We start from the raw sequence: 19457 nt of genomic DNA on the forward strand, positions 1-19457 counted from the left end.
CCGACTTTTTATTTAATTGTATCTATTTTTTGCTATATTAATAGTAATATTTACTTTGTTACCATGCCTCAGTGTTGTTATTGAAAATATAGGATATTTGTTCAATTTAATTTCTGTGTAAAAATACATTTCCATTAACAAACTGTAAGTTTACAAGTTACTTTGTTTAAGAATTTGGTTTTTGTACTTGTATTTGCCAAATATTTTTATAACTAATGCAGAGGTTACAATTATTGTCATTAAAAGAAGTTTTGAAAATGTGGTCTGTATTATTGGCACATTTAATGTGTGGTTTACAAAGGCTTTACTAATGTCTATTAATAGTTCACTGCAACATAATTTTGCATTAATAAGAATGAATAGGTTCACACTTTACATGAGGTGCTGCAAAGAATATATATAAAAGGCTTATAAAGCCTTTACAAATGCCTGTTAATGATATATATATTAACCAAATGTGGGGTAAGTAAATAGGAAGGTTGCTCATAACGCTTAGTCTGAATATGGTCTATGGTTATAAGTGAGAGAATACTGACCAGCACCTTCATAAAAGAACATACTGCAATTCTACAACTGTCGTGGATGAAAGGAGTCAAAAGCCTCGAGCTGCATGTACACTCTCTTCAACACATCTACATTTACCAAAAATATCTAGTATACCTTCAGTTGTGATCTTGTAGATGAGTAAGCTATGGATCTCTTCAAATTGTGTTCTATAAAGCACTTAGGTGCACCAGAGACAGCTTGTATTGCTCTTCCACAGAGCAGAGAATTCACATTTAGTAAAACAAAAATTGACATCTGTTAATTTGTTGTTCACTCTTTATAAAGTATGAGTTTGTGTTAGATCCATTTTAAAAAAACATTTACAAAGCATGAAAACCATAGTTAATAAAGGCCTAAGAACACCTTTGTTAACCCTTAATTAATACTTTGTTCATTTTCAATTCAGTTCATCATTAATAGAGCATTTATAAACCCTTAATATCGCAACCTTATTGTAAAGTGCTTCCCATATTCCCATTAGTTATGTGCATTTTACAAGTTCTCTTTGTTGTACAGTCAGGAAAGTTCTTTGTGTTCTTTTGAGAGAGTAATGGTTTCTTCCTTGCTATATTCTCATGAAACCACTCCCATTAAGTCTTTTTCTGAAGTTGAGGTATAACTCACATTAGCTACAGAAAGGGAGACCTGCCCATTGTTATATGTATTCTGGGATTCATTCTGATTTTGTGGATGGTTTTCCTAACTTTCGGACTGTGAATGGACAGTCCCAGTTGCTTAGAAATTGCTTAGAAAACCATCTTTGGACTGATGAGCATCAACTCCCTTTCTGAGGTCCTGTATCAAGTCAGCTGAGTGGCATTGACTTTCTACCTCACAAAGTTTCTGACCATTATCTAGGACAAGGCTATCTAAGCTCAGTCCTTGTTTACTTGTTATAGAATTATTTAACCACCTGATTATCTTACCCCATAATTGTGTAAACTAGTGGATCACTTATTATTTCACATACATGTACACTGTTTAATAATTGTCCTTTTATTTCTACATCCTACACCACCGAGTCTCCAAAAACATCAAATTTGTAAGTTTCTTAATTATTTAATTTAATTCCATAATTATATTGGAAGTTCACAATACTTTCCTCAGCACTGTATGAATTTATTAATAATTTATAAATCTTGTTAATAACAGCTATATTATGTTTATATATAGATATCACCAGTTCATTGAGCACACACATAATTTTATTTATATTTGACATAACCAATAACTGCAGGCACTTCTTTACCTAAAGGATTGCCTGTGTATAGAACAAGCTATCTATTCATGTGGTTATAGTAAATTATTTGGTTTTCTTAAAAAATCGGTGGATTCCTATTCAATTATAGGGCCAATGCTTGTTAATAAGACAGAATGAGGCCCCTAAATGAGGCCCCATCTCTCTCTTCATATTCATGCAGGCTGATTTAAGGTGTTTTCTTTTGATAAGAAACAGCTCCCAAATGGGGATGCACTTAGCTTAGCCTGCCTATCATGACCAATGGTCATCCATTGGCCCCTATCTGTCTAAGGAGTGCCAGATGGACATCTGGACTGCATTCCAGTAAGTGACTCACCTCTCACCTTGATCAACCAATCAGGGACTGGCAGGGCATGGTAACACCACGTGGGTCTCCCAAGTTCGCCAAACTCTCAACCAATCAGCACACATCTGTGTCTTGGTCAAAAAGGTAGAGCAAGCTCAGGTCGGGGCTCTCCTTGGCCATTTTTGCGCACCCTCAGAGACCGTCACGTGACAACCGGTGTTGTCTGCACTGGAACTTGGACTCTGTTCAAAGCGCGAGGCCGAGGATCCCATACGTACTCAAAAATTCTGCAACGAGCAACGTGAATGCTCTGCGCGATCAACGGCAGCCTACAGTTGGACCCTCGTCGACAACCTGAATAGCTTATTCAGAAGCAGCGCTGGACTGGTAACGAACCAGTTTCTTCCTGTGCAAAAGAGTGACTTGCGAGGACCCGCAGTCACACTCTGTGCATAGAGACTTTCTACCAGTCAGCCGGACTGCTGGTAGACCCCTGGGAGCAACGACTGCCCTGCACACTGCAGTTACATTCCTCCGCCCGTCCTACTCTGAGCTGCACCTCGATTGGTTGTCCAGTAGCCAGAGGATGCTGGGACAACGCCTATTGGACAACCGCTGAAACAGAGGTTGCAACAGAGCCTGTCAGCTGGTTTGGTGTTCGTGCCAGGAAATCCCAAATCCATACACAGTGTATAAGTAAACCCCATGTCCTACATTGCGTCTCGAGAATTTTATTGTTACCTCAACACAAGTTGTGATCAATTCAATTCACGAGTAATGTATTTACTATAAGTCTAGTGTAACAGTGGGTAATAACATTGATTAGCAATTTGGTATAGCCGAACGATATATTGAAGTATATTTTCTTTTATGTATCTCTTTGTGTTTGCATCTCTACGAGATTATATACCTTGTATATTGATAACCCTCACAGTAAGGTCTGCCGCCTGTATCCAGACAGACTGGTATATGTTTGGTACACAATTTATGTTTAATAAATGTATCTCGTGTATTGAATCCGTGTGTGTGCGTTGTTAGTTGTTCTGAGGATTGATTTTCTAAAAGGCACAACGAACCACCTCGTGATTACTGCTACAACTAATAATTGTCTCAGTAAAATCACAAAACCACTACAGAATTAATAAGCTACTATCAAGTACACAGTATGATATTTACAATTTTATTTAATTTACATGTCAATGGCTTTAGTACGCACTGCAGGGATACTTAAGCTTCACATTTTTGCATAAAAGCACACTTGCTATTTCAGCAGCTTTTATGTGCTATATGCACAAATATTATTGTAGTAACAGGGTGTTTCTTAAGGGGTCTGTTTTAACATAGTGGGAATGTCTCTTAGTTCTTTGTTGAAAAGATTCTCGATTTTCTGAAGGCTGACCCTTTATGGAGTTGAATGTACAGAAGCAGCCATTCAAAATGGGTGAGGTATTTCGCGGCATACCCCGGTGGGCGTGTCGCGGTATCACGCAGTTCACGTGTGTCACGTGGCTAACTATCCGGCGTCGCCTTGTAAAACCGCCAGGGGGAGCTTAACCTCTCATGTACAGCATTTGAGCCTTTCATTTTGAACTGTGTATTACAGCATGTTAATCATCAGGATTAAAATGTTGGTATATTTTATGAAAGCAAGATTGCTCAGTTGGACAAAAGTACACAACCTACCTTTATCAGAAATATTTATGCATCAAAGCCTTTACTGAAGATATTACTAATAGTATTAATAATGGATGACTTTGGACAAGCTGTATACTCAAAGTATAATTTCTTTAGCACATTTGTACAAGCACTTGGAATCTGTCCAAGCCATACTTTGTCAGGCATTTTGTTTTACTTCAACGGGCATAAAAACTTCCTTGCTTTTAACAGGGCGTTTCATAATTTCTAACTACGAAAATGATTTAAAATGCGACACCTATCATTCAACTAGAGCTTAAAATATCACAACGATCCTCAAGAGCACAGCAAAGAGTGTATTAAAAGATACTTATTTATCAACGCTTTCTTTTCCGTATACCAGATTTTATGGAACCACTTCAGAGGGGTGTCAGCCAGTCAGATTCCAGGAATCGGCACTTTAAAGGAAAAATACACACCGGTATTCCATTTCTCCCTAACGATTTTAAGCATCGATGTATTTAACTAGCATGTGAAATAGCGTGTGAAAAAGTGGTAGTTTTAAGCTTTTCTGCTAATATAATATGGAATCGCATATCTAAAGAATTTAATAACGGTATTTGTGTGCTGCGACAGGGCTGTGTAGGGCTGTTTCGCCTGCCTGTTCATGCGAGCTGTCTTGTAGCCTACTGGTCTAGGTGCGTGACTACCAATTGGCAGGTTGTGTGTTCGGATCCAGCTGGTGCTGGACTTTTCTTTTAACAAACATTTCTTCGAAAAAATAGAATAGGAATATTATGGACAATCAATTGACTTTTATATTTCAAAATATCGCAACATGATCGATATTTGCGATATTTTGAACATATCTTCCCTTCTGACAGCGGTTCCTGCTTCTATTGTGTGTATGTGTGCAACAGAGTAAATTTTTATAGAGAAATGGAGGCTGGACAGTATGCGTTACAATATAAACATTTATATTGATTTAAATCGTGTTCTGATTTAAATCGCAAACGCGTGTTTAATTATATGTGTTTTTTAATCATAATCAGGCTAATGCATTTCTACATTTTCTGTATGAACCAGCTTAGAGGTTCATACAGAAAGACAGCTTGTGTTTAAATTGAGTGTAAGGTAATTTATGCTTCTAAAGTCATGGTCAGCATTTATTATTGTACTGTGCTGTAAACTTTTTCTGTGCCTAGTCACATTATTTTATAGCGTTTTTATTGCGTTATTAAATCCGGTGGCGCTGTGTGTTAGTTTCCTGACTTCCATTATTTAAACTGTGCCACTGATCATTCATCTCTAAATAAACTTTATTTTATATAGCGTTTTAAGCGAATAGGTAATTAGATTGCTCATAAACCTAATCGCTTTTTCTACATAAACACAGCGTGATTGCTCTCTGGAAATGCTTTTCCTTTATTTTTACAGTAGGCTCAGATTTCAACAATAGATCGTATTATTATAAACTTTATTGGAAAAATGTATTTTATGTAAACCATGTTTGCTATTAATTCATTTAGGGCTAAAATACGTTCATTGTCTTCCAATCGAGTCGAGTTGACATTGGAAGCCTGCCACAACCGGACTGTTAAACCAACGCATTAGCACGTCAAAGCCCATTGAGGGTATTGAGCCAGTATTGGCTTTAGTATTCCCCCCCTCTCCCCTCAATTCAATTCAATTCAAGGTGTTTTATTTGCATGACAGATGGGTACAAGCAGTGTTGGGTATGTATATCGTAACGCTTACGGCAGACAGGCACTGTGTAAGAGCCGGCGCACCAGAGCAGCGCACCGAGGGAGCGTCTGCATTTATAACTTAGTTTTTAACATTAGTCAAGCAATATGAAGCATCTCCTTTTACTTAGTGCCTGAGCATAAAAAGAATAGGAGCATACTGCAACGCGTGTGAAGTCCATAAACGATATTAATTTTGGAACTTAAACATACAGTATATGGCTGGTCTCGGTACTTTAAAGAAAACATACACACCAGTATTCCATTTCTCCCTAAACATTTTAAGCATCGACGTCTTTAACTAACGCGATACCGGAGTCAACAAGCATACTTTTAGAATTTGATTAAAAGGGAATATAATATGGAATCGCGTATCTCAAGAAATTAATAACGATATAATTATATTCATGTTGCAAAAGAACTGCAACGGACATAAAAACTCCCTTGCTTTTAACAGAGCGTTCCATAATTTCTAACTACGAAAATGCCAGGTGAAAGGATTTGTAAACATATTTTGTTAAAGCAAGTCAGTTTTTTCCGCAACACATAAAAGACATTTTTCCAAGAAAGTTTAGCCTTTGTCACTAATGAAACCACTAAATAAAGACATAAATATAGAAATCTTAAGATTTGTTTTATTTAATGTTGGTAGCAGGATGAACTGTCAGAGTGTATATTTTGTTGCAGAGTTGCTGCAAGATGTTAACAGTGAAAAAGGTATTTAGAAATGAGTTATTTCAAGATGAAAATTTTCAGAATAATTGCAAATCTAGCAGGATAGAGAAAGCACAGAAAACTGGCAGTTAGATTGATCAGATTAGTATGAAAAGTCATTTAGCAAAGGGAATGAGAAGAGTGACAAACTAGTATACTTTAGATCTTTTTTTCTGAACCAGGGAAAATCTGATCATGTTTCCCTATAACAATAATAAAAAACTTTATTTGATATATCACCATTAAAGGTGGCATCTCAAAGCAATACAGTAGATGTAAAAACAGATAAAAGGACCACAGATTACAAAGTAAATGCATATAAGAAAGACAAGCAGTTAGAGGTGCTACCAAAATTAGAAAATGAAGCAGATACAGACACTAAGTCTTCTGAAAAGAAAGGTTCTGAGGTTAGATTTAAACTGGCCCTGGTGTGTGTGTGTTTGTGTCTGTCTGTCCTGTGATGGACTGGCGCTATGTCCAGGGTGTATTCTGCCTTGTGTCCGTCGCTTACTGGGATAGGCTCCAAATCCTCTGTACTGGATAAAGAGATTAGAAATGGATGGAAGTAAAGGCACTGTGTGGATGGAACTATACACAGTGTTAGAAACCCACTATGAAATGGCAGCATCTCACTGAGAATAAAACATTTTATAGTGCTGGCTTAAGGAAACAGCCTTTCCACCTCTCTTGCACATCAGTATCCATACCTAGTTATTTAAACAAATTGCCTCTAATTATAAACATCTTAATAAGCTGGCTCTGTGGATCCGCATCAGCTATGTTTGCCCATTCCTTCAATTCATGTGCATCCAACACACAGTTCAACGCTAGCAACTACACAAAATCTAAAATATGAGCTCTACTTGTCACTTACAATACCAACAGTACCAGCTAACTTTAGTAGTGACATTTTCATGGATCTTTTTAACAATAAAATTTACAACATCAGACTTCAGACACAATTAAACAGGCCTCAAAAAAGTCTGGTACAAACATTTTCAGCATGGAATAAACCTTTACTTTAATGGTATAAACCTTAAATGGATTCATATTCTCAATAAGATTTGGTGCTCAGTAACATGACTTAGAAAATGACAGAAGACATACGTATCATGCTTATCCTTCTAATTTTCAGAATCGTAAACTCCTTAAGGCAGTTACATTTTCTCTGTTCTGACCTGGAGTTACAGAGAAATTTAAATTCTAATAAGAGATTTGTAATGAGGAAAGTCATACCAATCACTCATACCAGGATTTGCAATTACAATACAAATACTTTCTTTCTGTATGTGTTTATTTTGCAGTTTGAGTCTATGGCATTCCTTTGGGGGTCTATACTCCAAGGCATGACTTTTTTATGGGAACATGACATTTTTTTAAAGTCTTTTAATGCAAGCTTCATATAAACCCTTAGCAGTGGTTACTGTCTGGAGCAGGTACTTGAATGGCACAGATTCATTGAAATGATTCAATTTCTTTTGAAAATATTTGCGATAATACATACGGCCAGCAGCCATATCACCCTGCAACTCACAACTGGCAACCCACTGAAGCTAAGCAGGTGTGAGCCTGGTCAGTACCTGGATGGGAGACCTCCTGGGAAAAACTAAGGTTGCTGCTGGAAGAGGTGTTAGTGGGGCCAGCAGGGGGCGCTCACCCTGTGGTCCATGTGGGTCCTAATGCCCCAGTATAGTGATGGGGACACTATACTGTAAACAGGCGCCGTCCTTCGGATGAGACGTAAAACCGAGGTCCTGACTCTCTGTGGTCATTAAAAATCCCAGGGCGCTTCTCGAAAAGAGTAGGGGTGTAATCCCGGTGTCCTTACCAATCATGGCCTCCTAATAATCCCCCTCTATGAATTGGCTACATCACTCTGCTCTCCTCCCCACTGATAGCTGATGTGTGGTGAGCGATCTGGCGCACTATGGCTGCCGTCGCATCATCCAGGTGGATGCTACACATTGGTGGTGGTGGAGGGGAGTCCCCATTACCTGTAAAGCGCTTTGAGTGGAGTGTCCAGAAAAGCGCTATATAAGTGTAAGCAATTATTATTATTATTATTACATATTCCAGAAATCAAAGCCGTTGAATTATCCAGAAATTAATTTCTCTCAGGGTGTATTTAACCCCTCATGGATGGCATTGTATGAAATGAGTTTGTAGTTCCCCATTTGCCTCTATTATGAGAACACTATTTCTCATAATAGAGGCAAAGTTCACTGCTTCACTGCAGTTCACTTCACTTCACTTCACTAGTTCACTGCTGTGAACACTATTTTATACATTTTAGGAGTGTCCATAGGAAGGTATGTTCTAGAAAGAGTGAACTTCTGTTTTGCCATTATTTTTAATAGGGATGTTACATGTTTACACTTGGTGCTTCTACTAGAGGAGAGGATATGATTAATCTAGGCTTATCACAGAAACTGAAACACATCTGGTTGGTGAGTCTACTGTGGGTAAAATGTTACTGGTACCGCATGTTGTAAAGCTCAGTATTTTCTCTCTTGGCCTGACTTTTTTAATGTCTGAGTGTTAGAATCCATGTTGTTGCTGGTAAGGGAACGGTAGGTGCTGTGATTGACACAGTCAAAGCCTTGTACAGAGATACCATTGTAGCTGTTTGACAGTATTTTAGATGTCCTTAGTTAAAAGCATGGGAGGAAGTGCTGCCAAGGGGAGGGGGGGGGGAGCAAGGAGTTTTTCTTTGAGTTTGTGAGGTTATCTTTTGTTATATTGTGTTTCAGAAAGCAAGAAAATAAAATTTACTGTATGATAAAAAGAGAAAGAGCTGGAGTAGATCCTCAGATCAGTTTGCTACCAGCAATCAAACAAAAAAAATGGAAAGAATTGTCTCCTCCTGATTGGAACCTTTCTTACTGTCTTATAATTTATCAGGCTACCTTTTAATTTCCACTGAGAGAAGGAAGTCACTTGTCATGCAGCTATTTTATTCTTCATTGCACAATATGCTCTACGTTAGCAAATGAAACATGAACACTTATTGAAATAAATCAAGAATACGATTAACATGAATGTATAAACATCCAAACTATACTTTATCACATTTAATTATTGGGTTAGCTTTTTATTGAGCCGAAATGTTATAAATGTGTGAACATCTGTAAAATGGAAATATTTATATTTTTCTCTTTTCTGTTACCTGCCTGACAGCATTTTGTATGCCATTCTGTATATTACTGGAAAATATTAGACCCAACCTAAAGAATTCATGGGGGTAGTGGGACACAGTACTGCAAAGAGTCTCCTAAACGGACAGAGCTATTAGTACTTATGTGTTTGAGTCTGGAGAATATAGTAAACTCTAAACATTAAGGGAATGCATGGAATCGGAAAATATAAATTTCATAGTACACAAGACTTAACTGGTTTTATTCTAGGAAAGCAGACAAGACTGAGTCATGGGACTCAGAGGATCCAAGGCTAGACGGAGTATAATAGGCTTCGGGCTTCTATTGTGACATCTACTGTAAATTACAGAAATGTTAAAAGTAAACAAAATAAAGTAACTAAAATGTGGTCTGAAATCACCCCTTTAGACACCCCTTTTTCTTCACTGTTGTCAGATATGAAAGGCAATAGTCTCCCGTTCTGTCTTTAAAAGACTTTAAAAGCTAGCAAGACAGGTTTTGATTCACATTAGCTGGCGAGCCTTGTTAAAAAAAACTAATGATAATGTAACATGCCTCTGTTCATGAACAAAGTTATACTGAGATTTCCTAAGATACGTGATTAAAAAATAAATAAAAATGTGAATCTCCTGCGGAACACATTCCATAAGAATCAGCGGTTTTACAGTATATATCGCCTTTAAAGGTGGCTTCTCAAAACGCTTTACGGGATAAAAACAACCAGAACAGCAGCAACAACAATATTGTATTTCATTGCACTTTGAAAACCAAGTAATAACTCAACTATACAGTACGTGCAAACGTTTCGTATGTTGCTGTCGTGAATGCCTGCGTACCCATAAGTATCTTATTTGCCTTGAGTCTGTCTACAGTATCTCTGTCCCACTACCCCCCTCTCTCCCTCAATTCAATTCAATTCAAGGTGCTTTATTTGCATGACAGATGGGTACAATTCTTGTTGGGAATGTATACTTTGATATTTACACCCGGCACGGCACCGAGGGAGCGTCTGCATTTATAACTTGGTTTTTAAAATTAGTCAAGCAATATGAAGCATCTCCTTTTACTTTTAAGTCCCTTAAATACATTGAGCACAGCTTTCTCACCATCCTTACACAAAGCAGAAACTTTCCGATGACTCACAGTACAAGTGGAAAGATTACAGATTTTAATCGTCTTTAATTTTGTCTTTAATTTTGCCTGTGGAGTGTATCTTATTAAGCTCTAAATTTCATTTTGAGCGCGGTTTTTGACTTTTTTTAAATTGCATTTTGGGCGCGGACAGCACATACAAGGGTTAATGAACTGCGCCAAGAAATTTAAAATAGTATTCTTTAGGTGTGAGGGTAGGAGTGGACCGCAGCAGGCATAATCAGCAAACCAGGAAAACAAAGAACAGGACAGGTGAGATGTGTATCCAGAAAGCGAGTGATCAGAAAAAGGAAATGGAAAACGCAGAAAAAGGAAACGCTTTACAGGATAAAAACAATAACAACAGTAGTGGCTTGGCAAACGATTTTTTTTATCGAAATACAAAATGAGATACTGTATAATGATGTGCATGAACAAAGGTATACTGCAATTTTCCTTAGATACGTGATTAATGCTTCATAGGAGGAGGCGGTCTTTTCCTCTTGTCTAACAGTCTGTCCACAAACAAAACATTCCTGTTAGACAAGAGGAATTGAAAAAAAACAATTTTGTCAATGAAAACCGGTGTGTGTGTCTCTCTCTGCTGGATGTCCCTCTCACAAACTGCTGAATGAATAAAATAATTGTATTGAAAACGCGTTTGCGATTGTCTGGTATTTAATTTGGTCCCTTTTAACTGTTTTTCGATCTACTGTATTGCTTTGAGATGCCACTTTTAAAGGTGATATGTAAAATAAAGTTTTTTATTATTGTTATAGAGAAACAAGATCAGATTTTCCCTGGTTCAGAAAAAAGATCTAAAGTGCTACACATAACTTTCTTAATTCGATGTATTTAAAGCAGTGAAGTACTGTAGGTGTCACATAACATTCAGAAATACAATCACGTATTTGACAAATAAAAACGATTATAATCTAATCCTTCCACGTTTGATCCCAAAATCCCAAGAAATATAAATCTTGACAGGTAGAAAGCTATGCTGAAAGTTTATTAAGATACTTAGAAGACAAAGATACTGTATCAATTTATGTTGCATTAGCCTGATTATAATTAAAAAACACATATAATTAAACACGCGTTTGCGATTTAAATCAGAACACGATTTAAATCAATATAAATGTTTATATTGTAATGCATACTGTCCAGCCTCCATTTCTCTATAAAAATTAATCTGTTGCACACACACACAATAGAAGCAGGAACCGCTGCCAGAAGGGAAGAAGGTGACTATTCATTGTTATCAAAAATGACTTAGAATCGATCATGTTGCGATATTTTGAAATATAAAAGTCAATTGATTGTCCATAATATCGCTATTCTATTTTTTCGAAGAAATGTTTGTTAAATGAGGAGTCCAGCACCAGCTGGATTTGAACACACAACCTGTGCATTGTTAGTCACGCACCTAGACCAGTAGGCTACAAGACAGCTCGCATGAACAGGCAGGCGAAACAGCCCTACACAGCCCTGTCGCAGCACACGACTATAATCATACCGTTATTAAATTCTTGAGATACGCGATTCCATATTATATTCCCTTTTAATCAAATTCTAAAAGTATGCTTGTTGACTCCGGTATCACGTTAGTTAAAGACTTCGAAGCTTAAAATGTTTAGGGAGAAATGAAATACTGGTGTGTATTTTTTATTTAAAGTACCGAGACCAGCCATATACTGTATGTTTATGTTCCAAAATTAATATCGTTTATGGCCTTCACACGCGTTACAGTATGCACCTATTCTTTTTATGCTCAGCTACTAAGATTTCCCTTCAGTGGTAAAATTCCATATAAATATTCAATGCTAAAACAGGCACAGTAAAGACATTTACTGTAAATCTTTCTAGGACCGACCAACGGACCACGAGTGCCCCTGTCGGTCAACCAATCACGTACCGCGGTATTTTGCGTCATCGGGCGTCACGATGCGAGACGCCGTAGCCAATTACCTCCGGTACGTGTCTGCACCGCGCACTTTGAATGGCTGCATCTGTATGAATCAATCAATAACATGATAGGAAACATTCAAGAATGTTTATTGAGATCTAGAGATGATAAGTATGAGTGAACAAACTATAGTTGAACCATGAAGATAAAGATTTATATTCATGGTAATGCACTCAAATTCATCTGAAAAATTCCACAAGAAACAGTAAGAAAACCACTTAAGATGTCACAAAAGCAAATTCTGTGTGACATCTAAGCTGTATTAATGGGAGCAGTACATTGTAATAAGGCTACACATTAATTGAAAATCAATATTCACAACACCTGAACCTCAGCTTCACATTATGATTATGTTTTCAGCAAATTTCTTTAAGACTTAAACAGGAAAAGGTTTCTACCACATTCAGTCATTCTATGTACAAAGTGCATATTAAGAGACAGCAAGATTGAAATATAATTAATAGTTATAAACTGGGGAAATGCAGTTTTAATGAATGAATACAATCAAGGGACCAGCTGTTTTCTATTAGGCTAAATACCCTATTTATTTTCAAAGACTCCAAGTTACGGTGACACTGATTTGAAAACTCCAATTTTGAGCTTTCAGAAAAGATGAATCCTACAAAGAAGAGGTCAATTAAGGTTAGTTAATGTGCCATAAAATATTAGGTTTAAAAAAACATAAATGGAATAATGATCAAATAAAAAGCAAAGCAATTTCATTGCTCCTAATTATTCTATTTTCAATGCCTAATTTCACAGTAACTCTTCAAACCTTCATCTGGTAAATTACCAAAAAGTATTGTGAACAGCTCTACTTTAATGTGTTTAACAATGCATTAAATTACTTGATTAAGTGGCTCTATTACACTCAAAGGTATTATAGTAGTGCGCTAAAATCTCCCATGTTACATGATTAAAAAACGGTGGTAGAAGTGCTTAAGTTATATTTATTTTATTCCTATGTATTTCTCTTTTGTAGTTGATTGTATTTTTAAGAGTTTTTTTGTATCTTACAAGCACACATTGGTTGTTAAATGAGGGACAAACCAGTCTATGTATAAACAAGCAAATAATAGGTCTTAACCTTAAAATGCTAATATGCCCATATGCAAATTTAGTGGTATTTCATTTGAAACAGAGAACAAGAATAATTTCTGTACACAGAGATGTATAGTAGAAGTCTAGAAAAAACATTTTGGCACTATTACTTCATCTTTCAAGAAATTACTGGATGAGGCCATCAGATCATAAAACTACAAGCAGGCACATATGCAACACAGTCAATGTTGCTTTGACCATTTATATTTTTTTCTGTGTTAAGTAGAATAGTGATAACTAGATTACACACAGGGTATATCATTTATATCTAACACATTTATTTGTGTGATAAAACAGAAGTTGCCAAAGAAAACATCAAATTTATTAAATTACATTGAAGTACAAACATGGGATTTTGTTTTACTCTACTCTAAAAAGGATATGGCACAGAAAGATATTTATGGAATAATTCCCATCTTAAAGCTCTGTGAGTAGCAATAACTCTACTGTCTGTACAGTTAATAACTTTAATTTAACATTGTATTGATCCATCATTCAAATCTTCGAGGGCTAGCTTGCAAATGCCAAAAAATAACATTTGTCAAATGTACTGGTACTGAGTATTGTTTTTGTACACATTGTACTGAGATATTAAAATGAGTCAGATATAAATGGTTCACCCTGTATACGTTATGTGAAATAGTGTTGATATTATGTTTTCTTAAGTAAGTGAAGCAAATATAAAACATTGAACCAAAGTAAAACTTTTTTCTTGTTTGTTTTCTTTTATAAGCATGAGTTAAAAAAAGCCAGAGACTCTGGAGCAAACTATTGTAGAAAAGCATAACAGAAACAGATAAGCAGATGGAATAATAAAGTAAGCAATGATACATCCTTTCTTAAACAAAAAACCCTATGACATGCACTGCAAAGGTCAGAAATGTCCATAACTTGCCAATGACATTGGATATCCTCAAATACAGAAGAGAAAATAAATTAATGCAGTAACTCAGTATTGACGTTAAAGTATTTAGACACTGTAAATTAGGAACGATGGACTGTGGAATATAAAGTATATTTATGCCAGAATGCCCTATAAAGTGTTACTAACCTGGAGAATATTATTTTATTTTTAAATGCAAATAATGATTTTAAACAGATAAAACTTTCAGACAGCTAAAAACCATTGAATATAGATTGTATAATGACTGAAAAATAGCAGGTCTCAAGAATAAAAGAAGATAGAAGAGTTTTACTTTGATTTAATTAAGATATAGTGAAGTTTAGTATATGTACTGTAGTACCGATTTGTGAAAACAATACTTTATTCAGTATGTCAAGAAATGTACAATGTTTTATTGAGCCACCTTTTAAATTATAGAGATTAATTAATTAATAAAATATAAATGAAATTAATTTCTTTCTTTGTTTGGGATGTGTAGTGTGCTCTCTGAAGGCACCAGTTCTGTAGGATTTGGGCATTTACGGGGACAATTATTAATTGTAGCCGTAAATCGCAAAATGATTCTTTTGATGGCCTTAGAATCCAACCATGCGATATAACTCAAACAACGCACACACACAGGTACTAATACACGAGGATACATTTATTAATACATAGAATATGCATGTAAACCTAACAGATCTTATCGTGAGGGTTATCAGAATACAAAAGGTATATATTCAGTCAGTTACGAAGAGTTACATATATCAAGAGACATACGTTCAGTATATCATTCATTTAGACCGTTTCGTAATTGAACTTGGTTATAACTTCTACATTGGATACTCAAAACAAGTACATAACTCTTAGGAATTAAATTGATATCAACTGGTTGGGATAACAATTGAATTCTCGAGCAGTAATGCAGTGAAATTGAATACTCATCCAATCTCTGGGGATTCAGATCTCCTGCAGGCTCTCTGGCTCCGTGCCAGGCTGTACTGTGCTGCTTGCGATGGTGCGCTGCTGATGCTCACTGACCGGCTAGTTAGTGTTGGCTTTAACTAGCACAGTTTGTGCACAGGAGAAAAGATGACTGTGGGTCCCAGCAAGTCAGGAAGAGGACCGGTTCATTCCTGATGAAGCATTAGTTCTTAATAGTGATTCAGCTGTCCACAGTTCTGACCTGTTCACGAGGCTTGCTGCTGGTGCTAACCTCGGGTGGATCCTCTGGTTACTCTCTGGCAACCTCCGCTCTAGACTCTTAGAACAGAGGAAAGTTCTGGCACTCGGACACACTGGCCGTTCCGTGGTTGTCCGGGCTGAGTCTCAAGATGGTCAGGAGGTGTGCTGCGAGAATGTTCTGCCCTTGGGAGCCTTTCTGCTCCTGGGCCGTCCTGCCCTGGAATTGTCTCGCACCCCTGGAATTCTCGTTAGAATTCTCCTACTGGAATAGTCCTAGAAGCCCTGTGTTGCCTGTTTTTACCTGGAGGAACTTCAGCTCGTTCATTGGCTGAAAGTTTCCTGGGCATCAGAGTCCCACATGGGTTACTCGGCCCTACCAGTCCCTGATTGGTTGATCAAGGTGAGATATGAGTCACTTACTCCTGACACCTAGGAATGCAGTCCAGATGTCCATCTGGCACTCCCTAGACAGATAGGCACCAATGGATGACCATTGATCATGATAGCCAGGCTTAGCTAAGTGCATCCCCATTTGGGAGCTGTCCCTTATCAAAAGTAAACATCTTTAAATCAGCCTGCATGAATAGCTTCTCTGTGGCTGCACCACAGAGATGAAGAGAGAGATGGGGCCTCATTTGGGAAAGCACAGCAACACTTAATTCTGTCTTATTAACAAGCATTGCCGCTACAAATGGAAAATCTATAATTCCAATTTTTGTCTTCTAAATACTCGAGATAGCGATATTCTTTTGTTATTTATTCTGTTATGATTTTTGGACGTGGCTATTGAGGTATCTTAAGACTTTTGATACAATGGTTAACACCTGACTGTGTCAAGTTCTTGGGAGCTTCAGATGTGACACATTGATCAAAGTGTCCAAAGTCCTATAATAAGAAAGAGTGCAAGATCGTCAACATAGACCTGAGCAATATCCTTGAAAGACATGGATGCACAGTTGAAAAGAAGTTGGAGAGAATGGGTGACCTGATTTACAGCTATGGGCAGAAAGATACAGAGTGGAGAGCCAAAAATCTTAGGAGGCGGTGAAAAAGGAAGGAACGGAACACACGTCTATAAAAGGACCCCTTCAAATTTCTGAAAGGACTTTATATAGAGTATAACTTGAAATAATCTGAAGAACCTCATCTGGACAGCCTTCAATTCAAGACTGGAGACCATTATAAATCTTGTTACAGTTTGCTTCCAAGATGTGGAATTTTGCAATTTCTATTGTTACATTCTGTTTTTTTTACTTCCTTCCCGTCTGGGGGTCCATTTTTTGGAGGTGGATGTGTCCTTAAATTGTGTTTTTCTCTGGATTGGTTGAAGAGAGCAGTCTGATTTTAAATGCCTGTACAGGACATCCAGAGAGTTTGGGAAGAGAGGTGTAAGAAGAAGAAACGGCGAAAACGCTTTGTGTATTTCCGTCTGTTAAACCCTGGCTCATATGTTAGTCCCAATTCACCCATAGACTGAGCCATATTGGGGACGTAATATGTTTTTAAAAAATCTATTATAATTTCATCGGAGGAGACAATTAAAAGCCTGTGGTAATGTTATGATGCAAGCCTCAAAGACACAGGTATACTAATTTAGGTGCAAGGTGACCAAGGTGGCCTTGAGAGCATTGATAAGACCCTATTGCCTGCCAAATTGAAGTTCTGGTGCCTGCAATTTGGGCCATTGCCCTATTTGACATGACTGTTAACGAGCTACGAGGTTTCCATCACAATGATCGAAAAGATAGAGAAAATGGTCAGCTTATATGTGAGAAAAATGCATAGGTCTTTATGGTAATGGTGTCTTGAAAATACACTGGAGATTTCAGACAGAGACTCTAGCAGAGGAGGAATAAACTCCCCCTGCCCATAATGATTCTTTCTAATGTTCCATCCTTGAAAGGCACCAACCTGGATGCCAGTGTGTAATTGTTGCTCAAATTTTGTGATGCCTGCACACTTGATTTTACAGAGCCCTGGCTCGATGAGGCAATAAAAGATTATGTGGTCAAGCATGAGGGGTTCTTTCTACACCAACTGGACAGAGACACTGTAAGCACAGGTAAATATCACCTGTGCTCAACTGTGGAGGGGTCTATCTGATGATTAATAACAGCCAGTTTCAAATTATTAATGTCCTTGGGAGTCTGGGCATGCCTAACATCAAACTACTGTGTCCATCTCTCCTGATAGATAGAGAGTACTTTATTAATCCCGTATGGAAATTGACAAAAGGTGGGACAGTGGCCCGTATGGGGATCGAACCCACGACCATGGCGTTATTAGCACCATGCTCTAACCAACTGAGCTAACTGGCCTTGACTGTGCCCCTTCTATAACCCTTGGGAGTTTTTTTCTAACAATTGTTTATCTCCACTCCAAAGCAAACATGGAAAAGGCATCGGAAACCATTTCTTTCAGAAACTGGAAGCTGCATCCCCAGATGCCCCTAAATTTTAACATTTGTACACTGTCAAATAAACTTTGTACATATTATCAATATGTGACCTGCCCTGCGTAGTTGAACAGAATTATCAATCACATATGTGTAGGGAAAACCGGTTCAGGGACGCCAAATATGTAATCATAGTGGCTCTCTGAAGGCACCAGTTCTGTAGGGTTTGGGCATTTACTGAGACAATTATTAATTGTAGCAGTAAATCACAAAGTTGATTCTTTTGATGGCTTTAGAGTCCAACCATGCCACATAACTCAAACAACGCACACACACAGGTACTAATACACGAGGATACATTTATTAATACATAGAATATGCCTATAAACCTAACAGATCTTATCGAGAGGGTTATCAGAATACAAAAGGTATATATTCAATCAGTTACAAAGTGTTACACATATCAAGAGGACATACGTTCAGTATATCATTCATTAAGACCGTTTCGTAAAGTGAACTTGGTTATAACTTCTACATTAGATACTCGAAACAAGTACATAACTCTTAGGAATTAAATTGATATCAACTGGTTGGGATAGCAATTGAATTCTCGAGCTGAAATGCATTGAAGTTGAATACTCATCCAATCTTTGGGGATTCAGATCTCCTGCGGGCACAAAGAAACAGTTGCAGGCTGTTGCTGTCCAATCCGCGCTCTCTGGCTTGGTGCCAGGCTGTGCTGTGCGGCTTGCGACGGTGCGCTGCTGATGCTCACTGTTGGCTTTAACTAGCAAAGTTTGTGCACAGGAGAAAAGATGACTGTGGGTCCCAGCAAGTCAGGAAGAGGACCGGTTCGTTCCTGATGAAGAGCTAGTTCTGAATAGTGATTCAGCTGTCCACAGTTCCGACCTGTTCACGAGGCCTGCTGCTGGTTACTCTCTGGCAACCTCCACTCTAGACTCTTAGAACAAAGGAAAGTTCTGGCACTCGGACACACTGGCCGTTCCGTGGTTGTCCGGGCTAAGTCTCAGGATGGTCAGGAGGCGCGCTGCGAGAATGTCCTGCCCTTGGGAGCCTTCTTCTCCTGGGCCGTCCTGCCCTGGAATTCTCACAGAATCTTGTTGAATCTGAATCTCTCAGGCTCTCTCTGTTGCCTGTTTTTACCTGGAGGAACTTCAGCTCATTGATTGGCTGAAAGTTCCATGGGCATCAGAGTCCCACGTGGGTTACTCGGCCCTACCAGTCCCTGATTGGTTGATCAAGGTGAGATATGAGTCACTTAGTCCTGACACTTAGGAATGCAATCCAGATGTCCAACTCGCACTCCCTAGACAGATAGGCACCAATGGATGACCATTGATCATGATAGCCAGGCTTAGCTAAGTGCATCCCCCTTTGGGAGCTGTCCTTATCAAAAGAAAACATCTTGCATGAATGGTTTCTCTGTGGCTGCA

At 37.9% G+C, this 19457-nt stretch overlaps 1 non-coding gene and 1 pseudogene across 1 annotated transcript; one reads left to right on the forward strand and one right to left on the reverse strand.

Moving 5' to 3' along the window:
• Positions 1–19457, forward strand: part of LOC148676378 (uncharacterized) — a 139109-nt pseudogene that overhangs the window by 33988 nt on the left and 85664 nt on the right.
• Positions 17853–17926, reverse strand: trnai-aau (transfer RNA isoleucine (anticodon AAU)). The gene has a single exon. It is a non-coding gene; the product is annotated as a tRNA-Ile (tRNA).

Source organism: Lepisosteus platostomus, chromosome 2 (assembly GCF_059453375.1).
Source record: "Lepisosteus platostomus isolate fLepPlt1 chromosome 2, fLepPlt1.hap1, whole genome shotgun sequence".
NCBI lineage: Eukaryota > Metazoa > Chordata > Actinopteri > Semionotiformes > Lepisosteidae > Lepisosteus > Lepisosteus platostomus.